General features: G+C 33.9%; 1 protein-coding gene across 5 annotated transcripts in view; it reads left to right on the top strand.

Moving 5' to 3' along the window:
- TRIQK (triple QxxK/R motif containing) overlaps positions 1 to 27,003 on the top strand; it is a 94,581-nt gene that overhangs the window by 17,923 nt on the left and 49,655 nt on the right. For all 5 annotated transcript variants that reach the window (XM_057736628.1, XM_057736627.1, XM_057736623.1 and 2 more), the window contains one exon: positions 1,869 to 2,028. The gene's annotated coding sequence lies outside the window, so the exon portion shown is untranslated. The remainder of the gene's footprint in view (positions 1 to 1,868; positions 2,029 to 27,003) is intronic.

The following is a 27,003-nucleotide window of genomic DNA, read 5'->3' as shown; positions in this document are numbered from 1 at the left end:
GAGAAGTGACTTTATGTAAAAGACATTCTATGTAGCCCAGCATGCTCTCTGCTGGTCACCAGAACTATGTGTCCTAGGGGTGTCCTCTACGTGGGCTGCATGTGCCCTCTGTTGTGGCAGTGCCAACTACCATGGTTGTGCTGGTGGGTGAGGCTGGCCCCTCCTGGTTGACTGTAAAGCCATGTGTTGTGTGGTAGCTGCAGGCCTGCTGAAGGGTGGAATGAGCTTCCAGTGCAGTTGGTTGCATAGCCTGGGGGAAACAGGACTGCTGCCCACCTGTTGGTGGGTGGGGCTGGGTCCTAGCATGGTTTTTTGCATGGTCCAGGTGGGCACTGGGCTGGCACTGACCTGTTAAAGAGCAGGGCCAAGTCTCTGGGTGGCTATCCACACAGTCCAGAAAGGCATGGGCCTGTTGCTGTCCCACTGATGGCTTGAGGGAGGATTCCAAGATGGGGGTTGAAAATGCTGATGTTATTGCTGTAGAATGAGCTCCCAGAAATAGTTGTTGCCAGCTTCTCCATCCCCATGGGGAGTCCCAGTTGCCTCCTGTCTCTGTGGGAGGCTCTCCAAGATCAGCAAGTGGGTCTGACGCAGGCTCCTCTCAGACTGCTGCCTCTGTGCTGGGACTCAGAGCATGCGAGGTTGTACATATGCCCTTTGAAAGCAGAGAGTGTTTCCTATAGATCTCTGGCTTCCCAAACATAAGACCTACTGATTTTCAAAGCCAGACATTCTGATGATTTGTCTTCCTCGTGAAGGACCCCCAGGCTAGGGAGCTTGCTGTGGGGCTCAGACCCCTTATTCCTTGGGGAGTAACTCTAAGATTTTGATATTCTTTTCATTTGTGGGTTGACAACCCAAGGAAGTGTGTTCTGACTATACTGCATCTCTGCCTCTCCTATTCATCTTCTTGTGGCCCCTTCTTTAATTGTTTAGCTGTGGAGAATCTTTTATGCTAATCTTCATGTTGTTCTCACCAAGAATTGCTCTGTAGGTAATTGTGATTTTTGGTGTGTCTGTTGGGAGGAGGTGAGTTCATGGTCTTCCTACCCAACCATCTTGGCCACCACTTGCAAGCTATTTTTAATTATGTGATTACAATTAGTAAAACTTGTTTTCTCAAATACTTTGAGTTAAATTTTGAGTTGACTATTATTGTTAGACAGTTTGGAACCACTTAAGTTTGATACTCTTATCTATGTGAGAGCAATTGCAGCATAAAGCTGGAGATAAACTCAGTGCCTGGCACATAATAAGTATTTAGTAAATATTCATTGAGCAAAAATGAATAAACCATACATTACTTGAATGTTTTCCTTGTTGCTTTTTAATGGGCATTTGGTTTAGAAAGCAACATGTACTTAATTTATGGTTGAATAAACATAATTATATTTATAGGTCAACTCTATAAATTGCAATAATAGAAAATAAATTCAAATCAGTCTCTACATTCATATTTAAGTCTAAAATATAGTGGGAACATCTTACTACTTTTAGGTAGTCACTATACAATGAACCATTCTTAAAGTGTGAGCTGCAGAAATAATGTTACTGTTTATTACAGTGGAAGGGGGGATCTTTCCTTAAATAAATTTGAGACACATTGGGTCAAATAATTTTAAGTAGGCTTTTCTATTATAGGACTTATCAGAGCCTTTTTATGAAAGTGTATTTTGTGTAAAGGGGGAGTAATATGCTGTGTTTTCAAGTATATATGGCCATAGAAACAATTTAAATGAACATATAACAAAGTTAGCAAACCACAAACCACAACTTGGAAAATGCTGCACAGTGATTTTATTTTGTGAGCATTAAGGAAGTGGAGATCATCCGTTTAATATTCCCATATACTCTATTTTGAATTCCAGTAAGAAAAAGCAACGAAGAATATTATTATTGGTGTCTGGAATTGAATTTGCCAGGAATGTGAGCACAGCTTCTTCAGTAAAGATCTTGCCTTTGGAAACATCTTACCCCTTGGCAGCTCTCCAGAGTTCAGACTTGGCAGCCTCAAGGACACAACACAAGGTGTGTTTATTTGATTTAACATTTGGCAAAAGGTGTTTTGACTTGTGGTTTGTTTTCTTTCACTTTGTTTTTCTTGTTTTGGTTTGTTTGTTTTTGACAATGAACTTGAGCTTGGAATTAGTTCTATTTTATGGGAGGCAGGATTACAATGGGGAAATGTTTTTACTAGGATTTATTTTGTGATTTTGGGCAAATCCAAGAAAATGAAGCAATATCCATAAAACTATACATTTTTATCTGATTAATTTGTTCAATAATTTAGTCTTTTTAATAGTCTATGAGAATTTGTTGCCACATTAAATATTTGATCTCTATTGATGTTTGATACATTATGATACCTTGGTACATTACTATATTTGATAATTATATATTGGCTAAAATCCCTGAATAGTAAGTAATGAACAAATTAAGATCATCATAAAATACCTATTATTCAACATTATTTTAAATCTTTCTTGATTAATTGGTACATCAATGTCTTAACATGTTTTGTGTAGAAAGGAAATATGTCATAAAATGGAAGAAAGTGGTCCCCTATTATATCTGTGACCCTATCTTCTACTCTCTTCTTCCACCCCTCATTCTAATTAGAACTATTCAATGGCTCCCCATTTCACTCAAGATAAAAGCTAAAGCTTTGAAACTGGCATGTATGTCTCTGCAAGACCTGGCCCCTTGTTACTTCTCTAATCTCATCCCTAACTACTCTCTTGCTCAGCCGTACTGTCTCCCTTGTTGTTATTTGAACATGGCGGGCATGTTCTCATCTCAGGGTTTTTCCATTATTTTCTGTACTGAATTGTTTTCTCCCTGATATCTTCACGGCCAATTGATTTACTTTCCTTTGGGTTGTTATTAAAAGGTCACTTTCTAAATGAGGTTTCACATGGTCACTATCCAAAATATCCCTGCTCTGTGTTTTCTACTTAGCATTTATCTTGCTTATTGTTATTATCATGCAAGAATATTAGTTCTTCCTATGAGGGCAAGGGTTTTTGTTTGCTCTGGTTTTACTCTAGGGATCAGAGTAGTCTCTAGCCCTTGATGAGTGAATGAATGAATGAATGAATGCTTAATTTAGCAAATATTTTTTAAGGGCTTCCTATGAGCTATGCTAGTTGGTTAGGATACAGGAATGAAATACATACTTCCTGCCCTCAGAAGTACAGTTTGAAGGGAGGTAGATAATTACAGCAGTATGAATAGAACATTATCATTACTTGGGGAAGCAGCATTTAAACAGACTGTGTTGGGTTCATGAAAGTCTTCCTGAAAAATGTAACCCTTTGTATCACTCAAATAGCCTGGGTTATGCTATAGGAATATAGGAACAAATAAGCCCAAAGCTCAATTTTTTTTTTAATTTTTATTTTATATTGGAGCATAGTTGATTAATATTGTGTTAGTTTCAGGTGTACAGTAAAGTGATTCAGTTATGCATATACATGTATCTATTCTTTTTCAAATTCTTTTCCCATTTAGGTTATTACAGAATACTGAGCAGAGTTCCCTGCCACTATTCAGCAGGTCCTTGTTGGTTACCTATTTTAAATATAGCAGTGTGTACCTGTGAATCCCCTCCCAATGCTAACACAACAAATATTTATTTCTCACATAGACTGCCTGTCCAAATTGGGTTGGTAGGGACTCTCAGTGACTAAAGACATTGAAGACTTCATTTGAATGCACTTCCATGACCACTGCAGAAGTGGGAAGAGAGAGTGGCTTGTTATGCATTGGCATGTAGAGTTTCATTGGTAAAAGCAAAGTACTTGATTTCAAATGGGGGATTGAGAAGTATAATACTGGCCTCTACCCAAAGGGAAAGGAAAATTGGAAGATATGGGAATAGAATTAATGACTACCCTGCCTTTCCACTGTTTTAAAGGAGTATACGCTATCCAGGTAAAGAAGTATTTCAAAGCATTTTCAGAGAAAGGAAGGGCATGGGCAAAGCCAGTAAGCTGTTGTATATTATGATCATTTCAGAAAACTGAATGTAATTAAAAGTAGTTGGGACATAGTGCATGTGTGGGATAAAGACAGATAAAGAGATTAGAAGGAAAACAGGGGTTAGATTATACCACACTATGAAATTACAACTCTGTCCTAAAGGATTTAGGGGAACATTGAATGAAATGATATACCTCAGAGGAATTTCTTGATTAAATTTAATTTGTGAGAGATTATTCCCTTTTTTGTTTTTTGTTGTGTTTTGTTTTTATAGAAGTACAGTTGATTTACAATGTTGTGTTAGTTTCAGGTGTACAGCAAAGTGATTATATATATTGATATATATATACTTTTTCAGATTCTTTTCCATTAAAGATTATAACAAGATATTGAATATAGTTCCCTATGCTATAGGTCATTGTTGTTTATTTTATATATAGTAGTACATATATGTAGTAGTATAGTATAAGTTAATCCTATATTTGTGTCATTTTTATTAGGTTCCACATATAAGTGATATCATATGATATTGACTTTGACTTACTTCGCTTAGTATGGTAATCTCTAGATCCACCCATGTTGCTGCAAATGACATTATTTCATTCTTTTTATGGCCGAGTAATGTTTCACTGTATATGTATACTACATCTTCTTTATCTATTCATCTGTCGATGGACATTTAGGTTGTTTCCGTGTCTTGGCTAGAGTAAATAGTGCTGCTATGAACATTGGGATGCATGTATCATTTAAAATTAGAGTTTTCATGTGAGACATTATTCTGGAATCAGTGCGGAGGATGGCTTTGAGGGGAGGAAAAACTGGAGACATTATGATACTAATGCAGTAATGCTGTTGAGACCCGGGAAAAGGGCAGCGACAGAGGAGATGGAAAACAGGTGAACAAAAGGTAAAAAGGAAGGAAGAATATTTATGGGGTGGACTCCAGGGCACAGAGGAAGTAGGACACTTCTTACACTGGCAGAGTTTGTGCTTGAGCATGTGTATGTGGATTTTTGTCTGTTTGGTGTGTGTGTAAATGTGTGTTGGTATGTGTGAGAAAGTGAGAGTGAACTTGCAAAGTCAGTTGGCCTTACCTAAAGATCTTGTTTACTTTGTGATTTGGGAAACAAGCTCATGTGCCCAGATTGCAATGAAGATGGGTTTCAGGAGAGCTCTGCAAACTGCAATGGCTACTGAGTCAAACGGGAGATGGGATCATCTTGGGGATAAGTTGTTGGGTAGTGTTCTGTACTTGTAAAAAATCAGATTACACATTTTGCTGCAAAAATTGCTTTGGGAAGTTCAGTTGCTTTTTTCTTTAAATTGTTTTGAGTTCAGCAATAATTTGAAAATAAACATTTTATTAGAGGGGCCCATGCTATATAAGCTATTTCTTGCTCCTAAATATTGGTTAATGTGATAATAAAGACCCAATCATTTCTAATGTAGGAAAATTTTCTAAAATTAATGAAGTAGTTATCCAGTGCTTTTATAAAATAATTTTTATGATAGACTTTGAAATAAAATAGTATAATGTTATAGTGAAGTTTAATTTTCAAAAAGAAAATAGAGAAGTGATTGGAATACTTACTGTATATTTCTTAAAGCCTTTTGGATGACATTGGAATGTACTGTAAAGTATTTTCTAAAATTGTATTTCTTGTCTGCCGTTGTATGTTAGACCCATGGTCATTTTAAATATCTGGGATGCTAAATTTATTACTGCAAATTCAGCTTGTGGTCATTGACAGAACCAGTTTTATTTAATGTCAGACTACCGCTCTAGTAGAAAGAAACATATTTACCTGACCAATGCATGTGGTGGGTATATAAGAAAAATTGTGACATACAGACTTAAGAAATAATACCAAGAGTTTATAGCTCCTGAACTGCTGAGGAGAGAATAACAAAGAAGTGGTGGAAGTGTTAAACTGAGAAGATTCTTTTCTTAGACTGGAGAATAATTTGAGATTTCTAACAAAGTTTAGAGATTCAGTTGTTAGTTTAAGAAACGGGGACTAATGTTAGTTTAAGAGACGGGGACTAATGTTTAAGATTTTTTTTTGTTGCTCAGAAGCCTTCCATTTTAGAAAGTATTTTTGAATACTAATTATGTACGTATACTGTACGCATATAAGTGATAATCCACATATGTAAAGCTTTCACACATTAACAAGAAGACAGCATATGTAAGCTGGGATTTTAAAATTTACCCAAAGATACTTTTGTTGAAGCCACTTAGCTGATGATGGGTGATGGTTAGGAGACCAAATAATAGCAGAAAGGGTACAATTTATATGTAATTAAGTTACACATAAGATACATATTACGAGACATTCTTTTCTTTTTTTGTATCTCATTGACTTTTTAAATAAATGTGAGGTCATCCAGTTTAGGTTATTATTATTATTATTATTATTATTTTCTAAAAAAAGCTATTTGGTGCCTCAACAGTGAGTAACTGATTAAGCCAGCATAATGTAAGGATACTAACAACATTTATTGAGAACTTACTATGTGAGACGCACCATGTTAAGTACTTTAAATGAACTAGCTATTTAATTTAATGCTTACAAGAGCCACATGGGCTAAGAATTCTTACTGTACTGATTTAAAAACAAAAGTAAATGAGCTTAGCTTGGTAAACAACTCAAAAGTGACAAAACCAGAAAGGAAACAAATTAAAGCTGGAAAGAGTTCACCCATACTTTATCAGACTCTTATTCTTATGTAAGATAGAGAACTTACAGTAATATTTTACAACTCAAAGCATTTTAAATTAAGTTTATAATAATTAAGCATAAAATGTGGATGTTTTAAGGTAACATAATTGTATTCTGGAAAATATCTACTCAAAAAAGTACTGAGTGTCTACTATGTACACAGTGTTCTAATTGTTTGAGATTAGTGTACAAACAGTTGTGTTACTACATTCTAGTGCAGGGAAGTCAGAAAATAAACAATAGATTAAATTTAATATGAAAAGAGCTTTTTAACATTTTAAAAGTAATAGTTGATGGGTCTAATGTGTAAAAATAACTTTTCTGTTGCAATATTGATCATCTAATTGTTCATATTTTGTATGTCTACATCAAATCATGAAAAAGATAAAATATCGATTGCTACAATATCGTTATTTATTTTAAATATTATTGACCTTTGCTTTTTTTGAAAGAACTCAGCTAGTTTTTTCTTAATTTAAATTTATTTATTTATATTTATTTATAATTTGTTTATTTATTTATTTATTTATTTGAGTGTGTTGGGTCTTAGTTGCCGCACGCAGGATCTTTGTTGCAGCATGTGGGATCTTTCATTGTGGTGCACAGGCTCTTCATTGTAGTGCACGGGCTTCTCTCTGGTTGTGGTGCGTGGGCTCAGTAGTTGCCACATGCAGGCTCTCCAGTTGTGGCACGCAGTCTCTTGAGTGCATGGGCTCAGTAGTTGTGGCAAGCAGGCTTAGTTGCCCCTGTGGCATGTGGGATCTTAGTTCCCCAACCAGGGAATGGCATCCCCTGCACTGGAAGGCAGATTCTTAACCACTGGACCACCAGAGAAGTCCCTGACCATTACTTTGAAGAAATCTCTCCCTCTCCTCCCTCCTTACACACTGAAGATGCAGCATTCCAAGAAAGCAATTAAATGTCATTTGTAAAATAACTTTATTTTCTATAATTACAGACCTAGGTGGTCCATGGCCTAAAAAGAATGAAAGTGAAAAGTCTTAGGGCATATTTTCCTTTGCAGGACACATTTAAGTGCATTTTAGCACCAAAATAACTGCAAATGCTCATGATTAAAGATTCAGTCTTCTTCTTTTTGTTTGCAATATATAGGTGTGTTTATGTGTATAGGAGAAAAAGAGGAAGGGAAAGAATAAACATGAGAATGAGAATGAATTATGCCAAGGCTCCCTAGGTGCTTTTGTTTTAGTAGCTTTTCAGAATCCTACCCCTGTAATTCAGGGACTTGACTAAACATTTACATATATCGTTAAAATAGAGGATGCCATTTTCTCTGTTCTGTGTTTCTTTTATTTGCTCTCAAGTGGTTTCAGTATTACTATGCTGGATATTCTTTTTTTGTAGCCGTCTCTAGTATACTACTCTGTCTACTCTTGGTAGATCATCTTGCATCTATTCTTTCTTGTGAATGCTTTAAGGAGTTAAAAAATGGATATGGTTTTATGAACTTCATTACAGAAGTAGTAATGATGTGGTACAGTGAAAAATTAAAATGTTCAATCACAAGGTCACTAACAAAGAATGAAAAATAATTAAGAGTAAAAGATGAAAAAAAGTTTTCAGGCAAAATCGAAACTCAAGTATGAAAAGACCGCTGTGTTGAGAGAGGAATAGGAAAGATTTTTGCAGATGATAGAATCTATATTAAAAGCCCAGTTCTGTTAGTAACTAGATTTTTGTACTGAAAATGCTAACATGAAAGTCTTTGGAACAGGCAGTAAAACAGTTCTGGAAAGAGTAAGGGTAACAAAAGTGACAAAGTAGTTAAAAAATAAACAGTTAGGAATATGATTCGTTAAGGACAAATTTGGACCAATCAGAGATTGTGATTATGGCCAATAATGTGAAAAAGTTGGAAAACAATATTTTTTCTTTATTAACTGCTTCATGCAGTTTATTCTTGTACTAAGAGTTGTTTACTTTCATAAAATCCCATTTTCTGATCTGAACTAAAGAGGGCAAGTTTAAAGGCAGGGACTCAGAAGAGTTCACGGCCTTTTTACTACATTCGTTTCTAAGTGCCTTATTTGAAAGAGAATGTCCTGGTTTATGATTTTCATATTTTTTTTCCCTTTTAGAGAGAGGCAGATGGTATGAAAACTGGACTCCCTTATTTAAAGGGAATGTTGATATTTATAACCAAGCTTATCTCCAGCAAGATTTGTTTTTTGCAGCTGTTCCAGGTTGAAAAAAATATTATATTAAAGCCCTGGCTTGTTTTTCTTTCCATATTTAGGGGGGGAAAATCTTCAAAATGTGAAAAAGTGATGTTTGATTTTAAACATGAATGCAATGTAAACTGTGATTTTTTGCCTCTATATGTGAATTTTCTGTTTGTATGCTGTGATGATATTATTCTTTTTGTTTCACTGATCTATTTCCTAGATACATCACACTTGAGAAATAATTTACTCATTATTTTCCTATCATCAGAGTGTTCTAGGAAGTGTAGATTTTCACTGAGTTAACATTTATTATTAAAAAACTATTTTCTAACATTCCATTTTGATATTTTAGTCATTTTCTTTCTGCCCAGAGTGAGTATAGTTTTCACTGGGAAATAAACTTTTTCTGTTCTTTTCTATAGTTATGTTTTATAAAGTATGCATTTCTTTCTCATTTTCTGTTCTTGCTTCTATTTTCAATTATAAATGTTGCTGTTTTTCTCTGAACATATTTTAGAAACTCTCTCATAATTTAATTGAAAATTAAAGTAAGTCAGAAAGAGAAAAACAAACATCGTATATTAACACATATATGTGGAATCTAGGAAAATGGTACAGATGAAGCAGTTTTCAAGGCAGAAAAAGGGACATGGATGTGAACAATGTATAGACACCAAGGGGGGAAAGTGGGGATGGTGGTTTGGGATGAATTGGGAGATTGGGATTGACATATGTCCACTAATATGTATAAAATGGATAACTGATGAGAAAAAAAAATTACCTATAATTTTTAAATTTGATTAAAAATGAAAACTAATTGTATTTTATACTGTAAACTTAATACATGGAGCTATCTCTTTGGGCATGTGATAACACTAGAATAAATATCTAAGCTTACACACACATATAATCTTTCTTCATGTGTGTTCTTATTATGTACCAGCACATACAAAATTTTCCATAAAGAAGTATTTTATCAGTAGATATATTGATTTATTGTGAATAAATGTAATTATTGATTCAAGTGGAAATAACTTACATAGCTTGCTTGTCAAATTAAAGCAGGTCCCACTATTTACTTAGAGATTACTTTCCTGAACATGAAATATTATGCAAATTATGATTACATCAGGCATATATTTTTCCTTTTTAATAATTAAAACAAGCTTTTATCTAAAAGTTTTTATAGTCTATCAGCATTCACAATTAAACTATTTAATTTAATATCATGAAGACCAGCATATTGCTTAAATTTACAAAACCCCAACCATTACTAGTAGCAAACAATTTACTTCCAAATAGTTTCTGGCTGTTTTATGAATAAACCCTTTAAACGTCAATCTTTGATTCATAAAATAATCACTCTTTCTCTTTAATCAGATAGAACATGAGTAACTTTAGTAGATATTATCAGTTCAGTTTATCCCACACCTCTTTTTATTCTTCCTTTATTCTTTATAATGATAATCACAGTTAAAAGTGTTAAGTGATGAATATGTGAACTCTTTGTTGATGTATCACCTCTCTCTTTTTGTAAGGAATGCTTTTCACTCTACTATGTTAGTTCATTTCACAAATGCCATTTTTTTCCTTGCATGAGTGTTTGCCTAATGTGGGTTTGGTAAAAATTTAAATGGAATTCTCAGAATAAAGAAACAAATTGACTTGAAACACTTAGTGAAAGCTGCTAGCGTTGTATTAGTCTGTACTCTCACCATGAAATAAAGCAAGTGATTTTGCAAAAGGTATGAAACTTGGTAAACAAAAATCCTGCAGCTCAGTATTCCTGGTTTTGTTGTTATTGTTGCATGTTCCCAATGGATACCATGTGAGTGAGCATTTAAGGATCACGTGACCTAGTGTTGTCTATATTCGTTTTCCACTTCTTTAGCCAGGAGATCCAAAATATATGTTTCTCAAATTCTTTGAAAATAATAAAAATAATAAAGATGAAAGCACGTTCTTTCAATCAGTACTTTATACACCTGATAACACATAAGTTCAAATACAAAGAGCTAGGGCAGAAATAAAATACAGTCTTTTAATATATGATATGGCTGATGAAGATGTTGTGTTTAGTCATATAGAAGTAACAGTGTATAAAAGAAAGTGAAATAAAATATAAGCTATATTAAAATAATTGAATTTTTAATTCAGAAAGTATTTATGTATTTCCCAGCCTTTCATTTTGAACATCACTGATCATTATTCTATTAGTTTAGGGGGAAAATAGCAAACGGTTCACCATAATTGCCCTCTTTTTTTTTTAATAAAATTTATTTATTTATTTATTTATTTATTTATTTATTTATTTATTTTATTGGCTGTGTTGGGTCTTCGTTGCTGCACACGGGCTTTCTCTAGTTGCGGCGAGCAGGGGCTACTCTTCGTTGTGGTGCATGGCCTTCTCACTGCGGTGTCCTCTCTTGTTGCAGAGCACGGGCTCTAGGTGCATGGGCTTCAGTAGTTGCGGCACATGGGCTCAACAGCTGTTGCTCACGGGCTCTATAGTGCAGGCTCAATAGTTGTGGCACATGGGCTTAGTTGCTCCATGGCATGTGGTATCTTCCTGGGACAGGGATCGAACCTGTGTCCCCTGCATTGACAGGCGAATTCTTACCCACTGTGCCACCTAGGAAGTCCCTGCCCTCTTTTTTTTGAAATATTCTTCTAGGGGACCCAATTCTGAGGTAAAGTGTTAGCTTATATGAGGGAAGATTTAATTAACTGTTGAAAATTGACCAATGGGAAAGAGAGAAAACTTGTAGAGTAGTAATGCCACTTTATAGTGAATAAAAATTGATTTTAAAATAGAAACCATTAAAACATATGTTAGTAGAGTATAATGACAATTCAATTCCCTAATAAGATTGTAGTTTAGGAAGGATCTAACAAACTTTACACATTCTTTTGTTATTAAAAATATTTACTGGGAATTCCCTGGTGGTCCAGTGGTTAGGACTCAGTGCTTTCACTGCAGGGCCCAGGTTCAATCCCTGGTTGGGGACCCAAGATCCCGTGAGCTGTGTGGTGCAGCCATAAAAACAAAAAACAAACAAAAAAATAAATAAAATAAAATAATTATAATCACTAATAATAACCAACATGGCTATGTTTAACTGATACAATAAACTAGATATTAGATAATTCATTCCCAGGTATGTATTACTTTCCTATTGATGCATAACGAATTACCATCAACTTAGTGGCTTACAACAACAACCATTTATTAGCTCACAATTTTATGGGTTTGAAGTCCAACATGGCCTGAATGAGTTTTCTGCTCAGGGTCTTACAAACCTGAAATCAAATGCCAACCAGGCTGTTCAAGACTCTGTGAAAGAATTCACTTCTAAGCTCATATAAGTTGTTGGCAGGATTTAGTTTCTTGTGGTTATAGGACTGAAGTCCTCATTTCCTCTTTGACTGACTGATATCCTTCAGGTTACCCTTATTTCTTGCCACATGGCCCCATCCTTCAATGGGGAATTTCTCATACATAAAGTTCCTTTGAGTTTGAATTTCTCTGACTTCTCTGGCTTTGACCTCTAGACCATAAAGTGCTCATATGATTAGATTAGTTCCACTTGGATAACATCCTTATTTTAAAGTTAACTGATATAAAACATTAATTAAATATGCGAACCCCCTTTGCTGTTAATACAATATAATCACAGGAGTTGTATTTCATCATATTCACAGATTCCACCCACATTTAAGGCAGGGAAGAGATTTGCAAAGAAAAGTATATTGGAGGTCATCTTAGAATTCTACCAATCACATTTGATAAGTCATTATTTATCAATATGAGTGTATGGATAACTTTTAACTGACTGTGTGCTCCAGAATTGCCTCATTATTTTTGTAGCTAATACCAGGTCTTTCTTGCTCTACTCACTTAACATTTTTGTATTTACATCTAATATTCTACTTCCTATATCTCTGCTGCTATTATCATAGTTTTCTTCTTATCTGTGTTTAGAATAGGTGAGACACAGGAACCCACACAATGAGATTTCTACTTTTAAAAAGCAGCTAATGAATTCCTAGGGAGAGTTATTCTGGGTCTCTATTGGACACTCAAAACTGTTTGGAGAAAACACAAGTTAATTGCAAAAAGCTGTAATGTATTTAGGGGACAGAAATAGAGTAATAAATTATATATATTATCATATGTTCCCCAGACAACAGATTCTGAGGCACAGCTTAAGCTTGGGTGTAATACTAGGGGGACAAGAGTGGGTGGAAAATGGAAGAAAGAAAAACATTAGATAAGGAGGAAAAACAAATATAAGGTGGTTACTAAGCTGGTCACAGGTGCAAGAGAAAATGTAAACTTTTGTTTAGTCATGTGGGACATCTCCAGGCTAGCTGTAAGAACCAATCAGTTGGATTGAGGAAGAGAAAGAAATTTATCTGCCAACGTCTTCCTGTCTCTCATTTTCCATTGGTCAAAGCTCACCTCATAGGTATGTTACTATCCCTATACTTTTCAGATTGTTGTTGGGGTATGGGGCTTGGGATTTGGAAGTGGTGGGAGGAGCCAAGCTTCCTGTGGGTCTAGGTGTAGGGATTGCTGTAGCTGTGGAGGTGGTGTTGGAAGCTGTACCTTCACCTTCACCCCCAGAGGAAGCCAAGTCAGGTAGCCGTATTAGAAGATTAGTTGAGGGTAATGGCTGGTGCTATTCATTGGGCAAATGACTGAGGATCCAGGAGGCAGTGAATCTGAGGAAGTACATAAATTGGGTCTAACACAGATGATGTGTAGTGATTGAATCTGGTTAATTTCTTTGAAGTTTCTTTATAATATGTAAATATGCCTTTGATAGTAAATATGCCTTTGATAGGCCACAGAACTCATTAAATGTTTATGAAGCTTAATTTTTAGTTAACATAGTCTCCTTGGTTCTCAGATAGTCTTTTCAAAATTTAGGTAGGTTTTTTTTTAATAAATTGGGAAATGCATCAAGCATAATTAATGTGAGAAGCAATAGATATCATTCCTTTGGATATCCTTTGTTAGTTGAATCCTAGAGATATACTGAAATGCATTGATCTTGCGGATGTGTTGCTTTTCAAATATGAGCGTTCAACCAGGTCAATATTCTTTACCAGTGTAGACAAAAGCCAATTGTCTAATTTTCACACTGTTGCTGTAACAGCAGAATTCAGATTAACATTTATGTGGTCTTCTTAGACAAAGCTTTTGTTTTTATTTGTTTTTTGTTATTGTTAGTAGGATCAGGGTAGGGCTGAATCCAGGTTCTCTGATCAGGCTTGTTGGACTCTCCAAGGTATAAAGGTTAAGAACAAATAGATATATTTAATCTTTGAGATTTCTTCTGATTCTGTGATTCTGTTGTACTAAATAAACTGTTGTGCTGGCCAGTTATATTCAGATCCTTCCTTTTATATCTTTAAGGTAAGTTACATGGCTTTAACACTACCATTGTTATTCACAAATTTAGGAATATTCATATATCTTTTAGTTAAGTTCAGTGGTTTTAACTACCACATAATGGTCCCAGATTTTTTTTCTTTCAAACTAACCTCAAATGTTAATCTCTGGGACTGTATGTTAATTGACTTTTGGAAAATTCTAACTATGAAGAAAATAATAGCTATCTAAATTTTGTAGTTGATTGAATGAACAAACCAAACTGTTTGTATAATTCAAATAAATTTTCATTTTCACTTGTACATGAAAAGCATATTATCTGTTTTGTAATGAAATCTTTCATTATCAAGTGAAGTGTTATAAAACAATGTTATAAAATTTATGTCTCACACCCAAGATTAAGAAATAAAATGACAAATCAAAAGTGTCCCTCTTATGGCCATGATGGAGGAATAAGGGCCACACTTTGCCTACTTTAAATAACTATCAATAACAAACTGGTATATTTCAACAGTTTTAAACATTGGACAACAGACAGCATAGAGTTGTGATTCCTAAGAGAAGGGAAAAAAACAAGGTAAGCACTGGCTTTCTTCCTGGAATTAATTTCCTACTTGTGGATATAGACAGGAGGAACCCAAACAGGAGGCAGCAGCCTCACTGAATTTAGCTGATAGAGATTGGAGTTTGGAGAAGCTGAATGGGCTGTGTATTGTGGGACAGAGTTCTGGAGGGAGCTATGCAGCCAGAGCATTTCAGAAATCTGCATAGCGTGTCCCTTGCATCTTTATTGGGTGCTATGCCATGCATGTATAGTATGTATCTCTATATGACAGGGCATAGCTTGGGAAGGGGGTGTTAAATTGACCAGTTATGGGAGTTTATATAGAGTGGGGAGATTAGAGCTTTGACCAGTCAGACTGGGGGGACATCATGGTCAAGTAGAGCATTTAGTGGAGACCCTAGAGGTTATAATGCCTTACAAGTAGGACTGATCTGAGTGAAGGCTGTGCCAGGCCTAACCTAGAAAAACTTAAATAAAACCTGATCAAACTGATTTGTAACTTAACTGCCTTCCAATCCTCCCCCCCAGAAACCCCAAAATGTTTCAGAGGAAGAAAATGATATCCAGACACTCAACAATGTAACATTTATAGTGTTCATCATCCAATAAAAATTACTAGACATGTCAAGGAGCAGGAAAATGTGATCCACAACCAGGAGATATAACATTCAATAGAAAAAGACTCATAAATGACAGCTTTGGTGGACCTACTAGCAAGAAATTTAATTAGTTGTTATAAATATTTTTAAGTTTTTGGAGGAAAACATGAGCATAGAGAAATGGAAGGTATTGGAAAGAATCAAAGAAGTTCTAGTAAAAGAAAATACAGTTTCTGAATTAAAAATTTTGCTATATGATATTAATAGATTAGATACTATAGAAGACAAGATCAGCAAACTTGAATATATTGTAAAAAAATCAGCCCCAAAATGGAAAACAGAGAAAACCATTGCAAAAACCAAACAAACAAAAACAGAACAGAGCCTCAGTGACTTATGAGACAATATGAAGTGGTCAAACATATATGTAGCTGAAGTCCTAGAAAGTGGTGGGGGGGGGGTAGAAAAATATTTGTAGAAATCATGGCAGAAAATTTTTTAAATTTGATGAAAACTTTGAACTCACAGACCTAAGAACTCAAGGAACCCTAACCAGGGTAAAACAATGTAAGCAGACAAACAGGCACAAAACATGTCAAATTGCTGAAAACAAGGATTTAAAAAATCTTCTGAATTGCTAGAGCAGGGGAGGAATATGAAGCAAAGAAAAAAAGGTAAATCTGAAGAGTGTTCATCAAAACTATGCCAAACAGAGGACTGAAAGAAAATAGTTGTGATCTAGAATTCCATTCTCAGCAAAAATATTCTTCAAAACTGAAACATAAAACAAATACTTTTGTATGTAAAAAAAAAATCTTAGAGAATTTGTTGCTGAAACACTTAAATGGCAAGAAATATTAAAGATAGTTTTTTAGGAAAAATGAAAATGAAACATCAATCTATACAAGGAATAAAGAGGACTGGAAATAGTAAATATGTTGGTAAATATAAAGTATAATTTTCTCATTTCATGAATTTTTTAAAAGATGCTTGATTGTTAAAGCAAACCTATTAACTATGACATAATTAATATATGTAGATGTAAAATGTGTGACAACCATAGCCCAAAGGATAGGGAAGGGGATTGGAGTATACTGTTGCAAGTCCTTATAATATGTAAAGTAGTACAATGTTATTTGAAGATAGACTGTGATTAGTTATATATGTGGGTTGTAAATTCTAGCATAACCATTGAAAATGAAAAAGAGGAATAACTAATAAATTAAAAGTGAAGATAGAATACTAAAAAATGTTCAGTTAATCCCAAAGAGGCAGGTAAAGAAGAACAAGGAAAAGAACAGCTGGAACAAATAAAAAGCTTTGCATGATAGTAGATAAAAACAAAATTATCTTAAAACTCCATTTGAAACAGGTATTTTCAGCCTGGGTAAAAAAGGAAGGCCCAACTGTATGTTGTCAACAGATCCAATTAAATACCTCTGTGGAAGCTATCTCAATTGTTATCTTTCTTCCTCATTACCACCAAATAACCAAAGAATTTGGTGTTTTGTGTTTATTAGGAAGCATGAATATACATAGATAATATATATTTTACTAAATAATATTAGCTATTGATTTGAATATTTTAAAATGTTATATAAATGTGTTAACATATGTATTTTTCCACACATTTTAACTGCTTCATATTTCATTGATGAAAAAATTGTTATATGCATGCAAGGCTTTTTTCTTCTTTTGCTTTTATTAAAAATATTGCACTGAACATTCTTTCTAGTGTTTTTGTGCATGTAAATATAGAATTGTTTCTTAATTCATATAATTTACAGTGGAATTGATGATTGTGGTATATACATATCTTAAATTTTACAAGATATTGCATCAACTCCCAAAATACTCTTATTTTATTTTACTGGTTTTATTTTATTGCCATAATCTATTATCTTTAGAAAGTCCTGTAAGTGGTCTTGCATGCATTTTAGAGGAATTCATAGTATTTATAGGTATTTTATAGATTTTGTTGTTATAGTAATTATGCTCTTTGTACCTAGACGTAATATATAGTAACCTTGTTGAGCCTTTGTAAAGACTCTTGTACAGATTCTAATAATTTGCCTGTAGTTTCCTTTCTCTGTACCCCAGTCATATTATTTGTGAATAATAATTTATGGGTTTTTTTCTTTCCAATCCTTATATCCTTTCTCCCCTTGTCTCACTATATTACCTGGATTTCTCAGTACAATAAATATATTTGTCTTGTTTATGATTTTCATTATTAAGGATAATCTTTATCTGTTTGCCTACTTATCAGCAGAGTGAAAGTGTTCTTTTCTATACCTGTTTCCTCCCTCCCTTTCTCCCCTGCCCCCACCCAACTCTTCTTTTTTTCTTTTTGTTTCTCTTTAAGAATCAATGGGTAGTAAATGTAACTTTTATTTTTGTATCTATGATTGAGGACTTTCATTTTTTTCTCTTCTTTAAACAGTTAACATGGAGAATATTATTAATGTGTTATCTAATATTAAGCTATCCTTCCATTTTTGTTGTTGGCCCAGCTTCTTTATGGTGAATTTTGTTATTATACATACTGGATTTAGTTTCTAATATTATATTTAGAATTTTTATCTCTCTTCATAATTGAGATTGGCCTATGATTTCTCATTCTCATAAAGTCCTTGCCTTGTCTTTATTTCAATGTTTTGTTAGCCTCATAAAATGAGTTGGGAAGTGTTGTTCTTACTTGTATTTTTCAAAATAGCTTATTATATATCTAAGTTGTTAAAGATTTTCTTTTCCTTGAATGGGTAATAGAACTTACCTCTATAGCTGTCTAGTCTTGCCTGCTTTGTTTTGTGTGGATCTTTTATTTTTAAGGGTAGCTTTTTAAACACTGATTGACTTTTAGAAAAATGACTATTTTTCTATTAAATTTTACTCCCACTTTCTTCAGGTAAAGCTGTTTTCTAAGAAATGTATATTTTATTTTTTGACATTCTATTTTATTTTTTTAAGCATACAATTTGATTTTTTTTCTTTATTAGTCATCTGTTTTATACATATTAGTGTATATATGTCAATCCCAATCTCCCAATTCATTCTCCCCCTCCCTGCTTTCCCCTTCTTGGTGAACATGTTTGTTCTCTACTTGTGTGTGTCTATTTCTGCCTTGCAAACGGTTGATCTGTATCATTTTTCAAGATTCCACATGTGTTAATATACAATATTTATTTTTCTCTTTCTGACTTATTTCACTCTGTATGACAGTTTCTAGGTCCATCTACATCTCTACAAATGACCCAATTTTATTCCTTTTATGGCTGACTAATATTCCATTGTATATATGCACCACATCTTTTTTATCCATTCATCTGTTGATGGACATTTAGGTTGCTTCCATGTCCTGGCTATTGTAAATAGTGCTGTAATGAACATTGGGGTGCATGTGACTTTTTCAATTATGGTTTTCTCTGGGTATATGCCCAGTAGAGGGATTGCTGGGTCATATGGTAATTCTATTTTTAGTTTTTTAAGGAACCTTCATGCTGTTCTCCATAGTGTTGTATCAATTTACATTTTCACCAACAGTGCAAGAGGGTTCCCTCTACTCCATACCCTCTTCTTCTCCATCATTTATTTTTTGTAGATTTTCTGATGATGCCCTTTCTAATCAGTGTGAGGTGATACCTCATTGTAGTTTTGATTTGCATTTCTCTAATAATGAGTGATGTAGAGCAGCTTTTCATGTGCCTCTTGGCCATCTGTATGTCTTCTTTGGAGAAATGTCTATTTAGGTCGTCCGCCCATTTTTTCACTGAGTTGTTTTTTGTTTGTTTGGTTTTTTGTTTGTTTGTCTTTGATATTGAGCTCATGATTTGTTTATATATTTTGGAGATTAATCCTTTGTCCATTGATTTGTTTGCAAATATATTCTTCCATTCTGAGGGTTGTCTTTTCATCTTGTTTATAGTTTCCTTTGCTATGCAAAAGCTTTTAAGTTTCATTAGGTCCCATTTGTTTCTTTTTGTTTTAATTTCCATTACTCTAGGACATGTGTCAAAAAAGATCTTGCTGTGATTTATGTCAAAGAGTGTTCTTCCTAAGTTTTCCTCTAAGAGTTTTATAGTGTCCAGTCTTACATTTAGGTCTTGAATCCATTTTGAGTTTATTTTTGTGTATGGTGTTAGGGAGTGTTCTAATTTCATTCTTTTACATGTAACTGTCCAATTTTCCCAGCACCACTTATTGAAGAGGCTGCCTTTTCTGCGTTGTATATCCTTGCCTCCTGTGTCATAGATTAGTTGATCATAGGTTCATGGGTTTAATCTCTGGGTTTTCTGTCCTGTTCCATTGATCTATATTTCTGTTTTTGTGCCAGTACCATATTGTCTTGATGACTGTAGCTTTGTAGTATAGTCTGAAGTCAGGGAGTCTGACTCATCCAGCTCCATTTTTTGTTTCTCTTTTTTCCTCAAGATTGCTTTGGCTGTTCAGGGTCTTTTGTGTCTCCATACAGATTTTAATATTTTTTATTCTAGTTCTGTAAAAAATGTCATTGGTAATTTGATAGGGATTGCATTGAATCTATAGATTGCTTCGGGTAGCATATTATTTTCACAATACTGATTCTTCCAATCCAAGAACAAGTTATATCTCTCCATCTGTTTGTCATCTTTGATTTTTTTCATCAGTGTCATAGTTTTCTGAGTACAGGTCTTTTACCTCCTTAGGTAGGTTTACTTCTAGGTGTTTTATTCTCTTTGTTGCAATGGTGAATGGGATTGTTTCCTTAATTTCTCTTTCTGGTCTTTTGTTGTTGATGTGTAGGAATGCAGGAGATTTCTGTGGGTTATTTTTGTATCCTGCTACTTTACTAAATTCATTGATTAGCTCTAACAGTTTTCTGGTGGCACCTTTAGGATTTTCTGTGTATAGTATCATGTCATCTGCAAAGAGTGACAGTTTTACTTCTTCTTTTCCAATTTGGATTCCTTTTATTATTTTTCTTCTCTGATTGCTGTGGCTAGGACGTTCAAAACTATGTTGAATTGTAGTGTCAAGAGTGGACAACCTTGCCTTGTTCCTGATCTTAGAGGAAATGCTTTCAGTTTTTCGCCATTGGGAATGATGTTCGCTGTGGCTTTGTCATATATGGCCTTTATTACGTTGAAGTAGGTTCTCTCTGTGCCCACTTTCTGAACAATTTTATCATAAATGGGTGTTGAATTTTGTCAAAAGCTTTTTCTTCATCAAGATGATCATATGGTTTTTATTCCTCAATTAGTTAATGTGGTGTATCACGTTGATTGATTTGTGTATATTGAAGAATCCTTGTATCCCTAGGAAAAATCCCATTTGATCATGTTGTATGATCCTTTTAATGTGTTGTTGGATTCTGTTTGCTAGTATTTTGTTAAGGATTTTTGCATCTAAATTCATCAGTGATATTAGTCTGTAATTTTCTTTTTTAGTATTATCTTTGGCTTGTTTTGATATGAGGGTGATGCTGGCCTTGTAGAATGAGTTTGGGAGTATTCCTTCCTCTGGAAATTTTTGGAAGAGTTTGAGAAGGATGGGTGTTAGGTCTTCTCTCAATTTTTGATAGAATTCACCAGTGAAGCCATCTGTTCCTGGATTTTTGCTTGTTAGAAGATTTTGAATCATAGTTTCAATTTCATTACTTATGATTGGTCTGTTCATATTTTCTATTTCTTCTTGGCTCAGTCTTGGAAGTTTATACCTTTCTAAGAATTTGTCCATTTCTTCCAGGTTGTCCATTTTATTGGCATACAGTTGCTTGTAGTATTCTCTTATGATGCTTTGTATTTCTGTGATGTCTGTTGTAATTTCTACTGTTTCATTTCTCATTTTATTGATTTGAGTCCTCTCCCTTTTTTTCTTGATGAGTCTGGCTAAAGGTTTATCAATTTTGTTTATCTTCTCAAATAACCAGCTTTTAATTTTATTGATCTTTGATGTTATTTTCTTTCTTTCTATTTCATTTATTTCTTCTCTGATCTTTATGATTTCTTTCCTTCTACTAACTTTGGATTTAGTTTGTTCTTCTTTTACCTCTAACCTGTGAAAGGTCAGATTGTTTATTTGAGATTTTTCTTGTTTCTTCAGGTAGGATTGTATTGCTATAAACGTCCGTCTTAGAACTGCTCTTGCTGCATCCTGTAGTTTTAGATTGTGGTGTTTTCACTGTGATTTTTCTCTAGGTATTTTTTGACTACCTCTTTGATTTCTCCAGTGATCTCTTGGTTATTTAGTAATGTATTGTTTAACCTCTATGTGTTTGTGTTTTTTACTTTTTTTTCCTATAAATTATTTCTAATCTCATATTGCTCTGGTCAGAAAAGATGCTTGATGTGATTTCAATTTTCTTAAATTTACTGAGGCTTGATTTGTGACCCAAGATGTGATCTATCCTGGAGAATGTCCCGTGTGCACTTGAGAAGAAAGTGTAATCTGCTGTTTTTGGTAGAATGACCTATAAATATCAATTAAATCTATCTGGTCTATTGTGTCATTTAAAGCTTGTGTTTGCTTTTCAATTTTCTGTCTGGATGATCTGTCCATTGGTATAAGTAAGGTGTTAAGGTCCCCCACTATTATTGTGTTACCGTCAATTTACTCTTTTATAGCTGATAGCATTTGCCTTATGTATTGAGGTGCTCCTATGTTGGGTGCATATATATTTATAATTGTTATATCTTCTTCTTAGATTGATCCTTTGGTCATTATGTACTGTCCTTCCTGTCTCTTATAATATTCTTTATTTTAAAGTCTATTTTATCTGATTTGAGTATTGCTACTCCAGCTTTCTTTTGATTTCAATTTGCATGGAATATCGATTTCCAGCCACAAATTTTCAGTCTGTATGTGTCCCTAAATCTCATGTGGGTCTCTTGTAGATAGCAGATATATGGGTCTTTTTTTTTTTTTTTTTTTTTTGCATCCATTCATCCAGTCTGTGTCTTTTGGTTGGAGCATTTATTCCATTCAACTTAAGTAATTATTGATATGTATGTACCTATTACCATTTTCTTAATTGTTTTGGGTTTGTTTTTGTAGGTCCTTTTCTTTTCTTGTGTTTCCCACTTAGAGAAGTTTCTTTAGCATTTGTTGTAGGGATGGTTTGGTGGTGCTGAATTCTCTTAGCTTTTTCTTGTCTGTAAAGCTTTTGATTTTCCCATTGACTCTGAATGAGATCCTTGCTGGGTAGAATATTCTTGGTTGTAGGTTCTTCCCTTTCATCTCTTTAAATACATCATGCCAATCCCTCTTGCTTGCAGAGTTTCTGCTGAGAAATCAGCTGTTAACCTTATGGGAGTTCCCTTATATGTTGTCATTTTTCCCTTGTTGCTTTTAATAATTATTCTTTGTCTTTAATTTTTGTCAGTTTGATTACTATGTGTCTCAGTGTTTCTCCTTGGATTTTTCCTGCCTGGGACTCTCTGTGCTTCCTGGACTTGAGTGGCTATTTCTTTTCCCATGTTAGGGAAGTTTTTGATTATAATCTCTTCAAGTATTTCTTTGGATCCTTTCTCTCTCTCTCCTTCTGGGATCCCTAAAATGCTAATGTTGGTGTGTTTAATGTTTTACCAGATGTCTTTTAGGCTGTCTTCATTTCTTTTATTTCTTTTGTTTCTTTCTTCTTTATTCTGTTCCATGGCAGTAATTTCCACCATTCTGTCTTCCAGGCCACTTATCCCTTCTTCCACCTCAGTTATTCTGCTATTGATTCCTTCTAGTGTATTTTTCATTTCAGTTATTGTATTGTTCATTTCTTTTTGTTTGTTCTTTAATTCTTCTAGTTCTTTGTGAAACATTTCTTGCATATTTCAGATATTTGCTTCCATTCTTTTTCCAAGGTCATAGGTCATCTTCATTATTATTATTCTGAATTATTTTTCTGGAAGGTTGCCTATCTCTACTTCATTTAGTTGTTTTTCTGGAGTTTTATCTTGTTCCTTCATCTGGTACATAGTCCTCTGCCTTTTCTTTTTGTCTGTCTTTCCGTGATTGTTGTTTTTCTTCCGCAGGCTGCAGCATTGTAGTTCTTCTTGCTTCTGCTGTCTGCCCTCTGGCCTCTAAGAAATGTATATTTTATTAATGATGAATTTGTCATGATATCATCTTGTTAAAGAATATTAATATCTGCTGGATATTTAGCCAACGTCCCTTTTTCATTTCTAATACTTTTGTACCTTTTTTTTCTTGAAAGTTTGTTCCATGTTATTATTTTTCAGAGGATCAGCTTTGGTCTATACTGATTATCTCATCTCTTTTGCATCTTTTTTTTCTATTTCATTATTTATTGCTCTTAGTTTATTGTATTACTTCATATAATTTGGGGAACTTTACTATTCTTTCCCTGGTGTTTTCTTTTTAGTTTTTTTTCAATCTTTTGCCTGTTCTAATTTCTTTCTTCCAAGTATTATATCAGTTGAATCCTATATTTTCTGTAACTTTTCACTGAAGTGTAACACACACAGTAACATGCACATAACACAAGGTATAGATGATGAATTTTCACAGAATGAGCACTCCTATAACCAGAACACTCATAATTTCTAGATATTTTTCAGTTGAAGTTTTTTAATCTCTGTAGTCCATAGTTGGTGGAAATTGGTTTTTGACTATTTCAAATCAATATTTTCCATATTTTCATTTGATAGCTTTTCTTTATTTCTTTTTTTGTGACATTAAATGCTCTTAAAAAGTCAGGTATCAAGCAGTTATTTGACATCTTTTTAAATGAAATGCCATATAAAAGCCATTATATGTTTGATAGACTAGGAATTAGAAAATAAAAGGTGGGAGATAGAACATGTTAGGAACTAGAATTTATGTTTTTCTCATTTGTGTTTTTGGTTCATATCTGGGATATCTTTTTATCTATCAATCCATTGTTATAGAAACATTTAAATATACTTTTTAGTATTGTAATTTTTAATTTTCTTTATTTCTTCATGGTAGTGTTATATTACCTAATAACCCAGTGTTTCTTTCCATTAACCTTTTTCTACACTGTTTTATCAATTTTTTAAAGTCAATGTTCTTTCTTGCATTTTTCTGGTAGTATAAGTTAGTAGTTTTATAAATGTGTAATTTGCATCATTGTTTGTAAATATAAATTTTAATAACACAATCTGCTTGAAAACTACCAGTCTGAGGAATTCTTATATTAGTAAAATGGTAATGATGTAATCACATAGGACTTCAAGATTTAACACAACTTTTATGATATTGGATGCATACTAGTCATTTTTATACTTTTGACATTTATTTACTAATAAAGCCATTTTTTAGAAAGTCATATAGAATTATGAAACTACTAGAAACAAAACAATCATAAAGGTCATTCTGATGGTTGCCTTGAGCTGTTTATTTCCCCTTATTTACTCAGATTAAGCTAACCTCAGTGAACATATCTCATTGGTTTTAAAAGAAGAGTTTAAAAAGTATATAGTATTATTATTGGGCCTATCCTAATATACAAGGATGTGTTTCTAGGCATGAAAATAATCATCCTTGACCTGACATATATGCTCATGTGTACTATGTTTTTGAATTTGAAGGAAATTTGGGAATTGCATAAGAAGGGAAATAGCATATATTTATCAAAGTCATACAGTCTTATATTGAAAAGACATGACTAAACTAAGGTTTTATAACTTCTGGTCTGATTATTTTTTTCTATAATGCTTGTCTTTTGTCAGAGGACAAACATTCTATGCTTCTTGGAAACTATCCAGGTGCCCAACTAGAACTATATTTTTTAGTTCACTGTTCCTAAAGTAGTTAGCCAGGCAGAGAGAGTGAAAGAAAGAACAATAAATCTGGGTTATTTTTTGCTTTCTCTAGATGGACTTAAGTGATTTTTCCCAAGAATTTTTGTTGAATTTGGAAACCTAATTACTTGAAATAGATAATATACATTGAAATGACTAATAATTAGCATAAGTGGTGCTTGCCATTAAGCTAGATTAAGGAAGTTCAGTGGGTATATACTTTTCAGTGGGAAGAAGTGTAAGAATCATAGTTTTTAAACCTTAGATTTGATGAATCAATATGCATACATATAATTTCATAATATAGAGCTTGAATGTTAGGAATTTGATATATGCAATCTATATATGTATTTTTTATAAATTAATTAATTAATTTTATTGGCTGTGTTGGATCTTTTTTTGCTGTGCGCGGGCTTTCTTTCAGTTGCAGTGAGTGGGGGCTACTCTTCGTTGTGGTGCACGGGCTCCTTATTGCTGTGGCTTCTTTTATTGCAGAGCATGGGCTCTAGGCGCGTGGGCTTCAGTAGTTGCAGCACATGGGCTCAATAGTTGTGGCTCACAGGCTCTAAAGTGCAGGCTCAAGAGTTGTGGCACACGGGCTTAATTGCTCTGCGGCATGTGGGGTCTTCCTGGAGCAGGGATTGAACCCGTGTCCCCTGCATTGGCAGGTGAATTCTTAACCACTGCACCACCTAGGAAGCCCTATATATTTTTTTATCTATGAGTACTTATATATACACAGTATATGGCTACACATTAAAATGACACTTTTAGTTGTCTGTTTATAATCCCTTGTTTATTTCTTAACTTCAAATAACCTTGATTTTATTCTATTATCTACCCCTCCCACGTACAGCCATATGCTTGGGGGAAACAGGCCCTATGACCAGCTTTAGGGATAGGCCTAGTTAGTTTAAGACCAATCTCATTTTCCTCACTGTAGAATGCAGCAGATGTCTGTAAGGTGTAAATTACAGATGTGATTAGCATCTGTGGGGTATTTAATATTTGATATTACTGTTATCTTAAGTTGGTCTATATCAACAAAATTTGGTTGTTTGATAGATTTAGTTCAAATGGGCTTTTGTCTATCGTTTCATAGATCTACAAATTTAAAGATTGGAAATATTAACTTTTTATGACCAGATATAAAAAAAATTAAATATGATAAATTTACATTGATAACGATGTTTGACAGATTTATCACCTGAAGAGAAGAAAGTCACAAATATAAATGTGGAAAGGGCAAAACTACAATGAATTCTGTGGCATTGGATTGGAAATTTGAAGTATTGACTTCACATAAATACATATATTCCCTACCTTTGTCCACTAAGAAGACTTGGAAACAGTATCACTCCATTAGCAATGGGCATATCTTGTTCTCAGAGCTTGATTTCTAAATACTGTTACTCATTGAAAGGGAACTCAGCTCCTGGGAGAAATGGCAGATTCCAGATCAGGAGCAGGGAAAGTATAAGATGAATCTCAGATATTTTATTGTGCCAGAAAATAAAGGGGTGCTTAAAAACTGATAGCAGTATGTCAGAAGGACACAAACTACTTGAAGGACCTGCCATTGGCTAAATGCAGGACAATTTGAGCATCAAAATAAACAAATTATATAAATGTATTCTTACCCATTGAGTAAAACAGTAATTTATGGGTATATACTGCTATGAACACAAAAATGAATAAATAAATGGAGAGACTAAAACACCTTTTCATACAGTAGAATACCAACTAATAAATGTGGAAGGAATGATGAAATTAGAAAATCATCATTTTGCAACTGA

The sequence above is a fragment of the Hippopotamus amphibius genome, chromosome 5 (genome assembly GCF_030028045.1).
Source record: "Hippopotamus amphibius kiboko isolate mHipAmp2 chromosome 5, mHipAmp2.hap2, whole genome shotgun sequence".
Taxonomy (NCBI): Eukaryota; Metazoa; Chordata; class Mammalia; order Artiodactyla; family Hippopotamidae; genus Hippopotamus; species Hippopotamus amphibius.
Note: the sequence above shows the minus strand (reverse complement) of the source record. Positions and strands in the feature narration are given on the sequence as shown.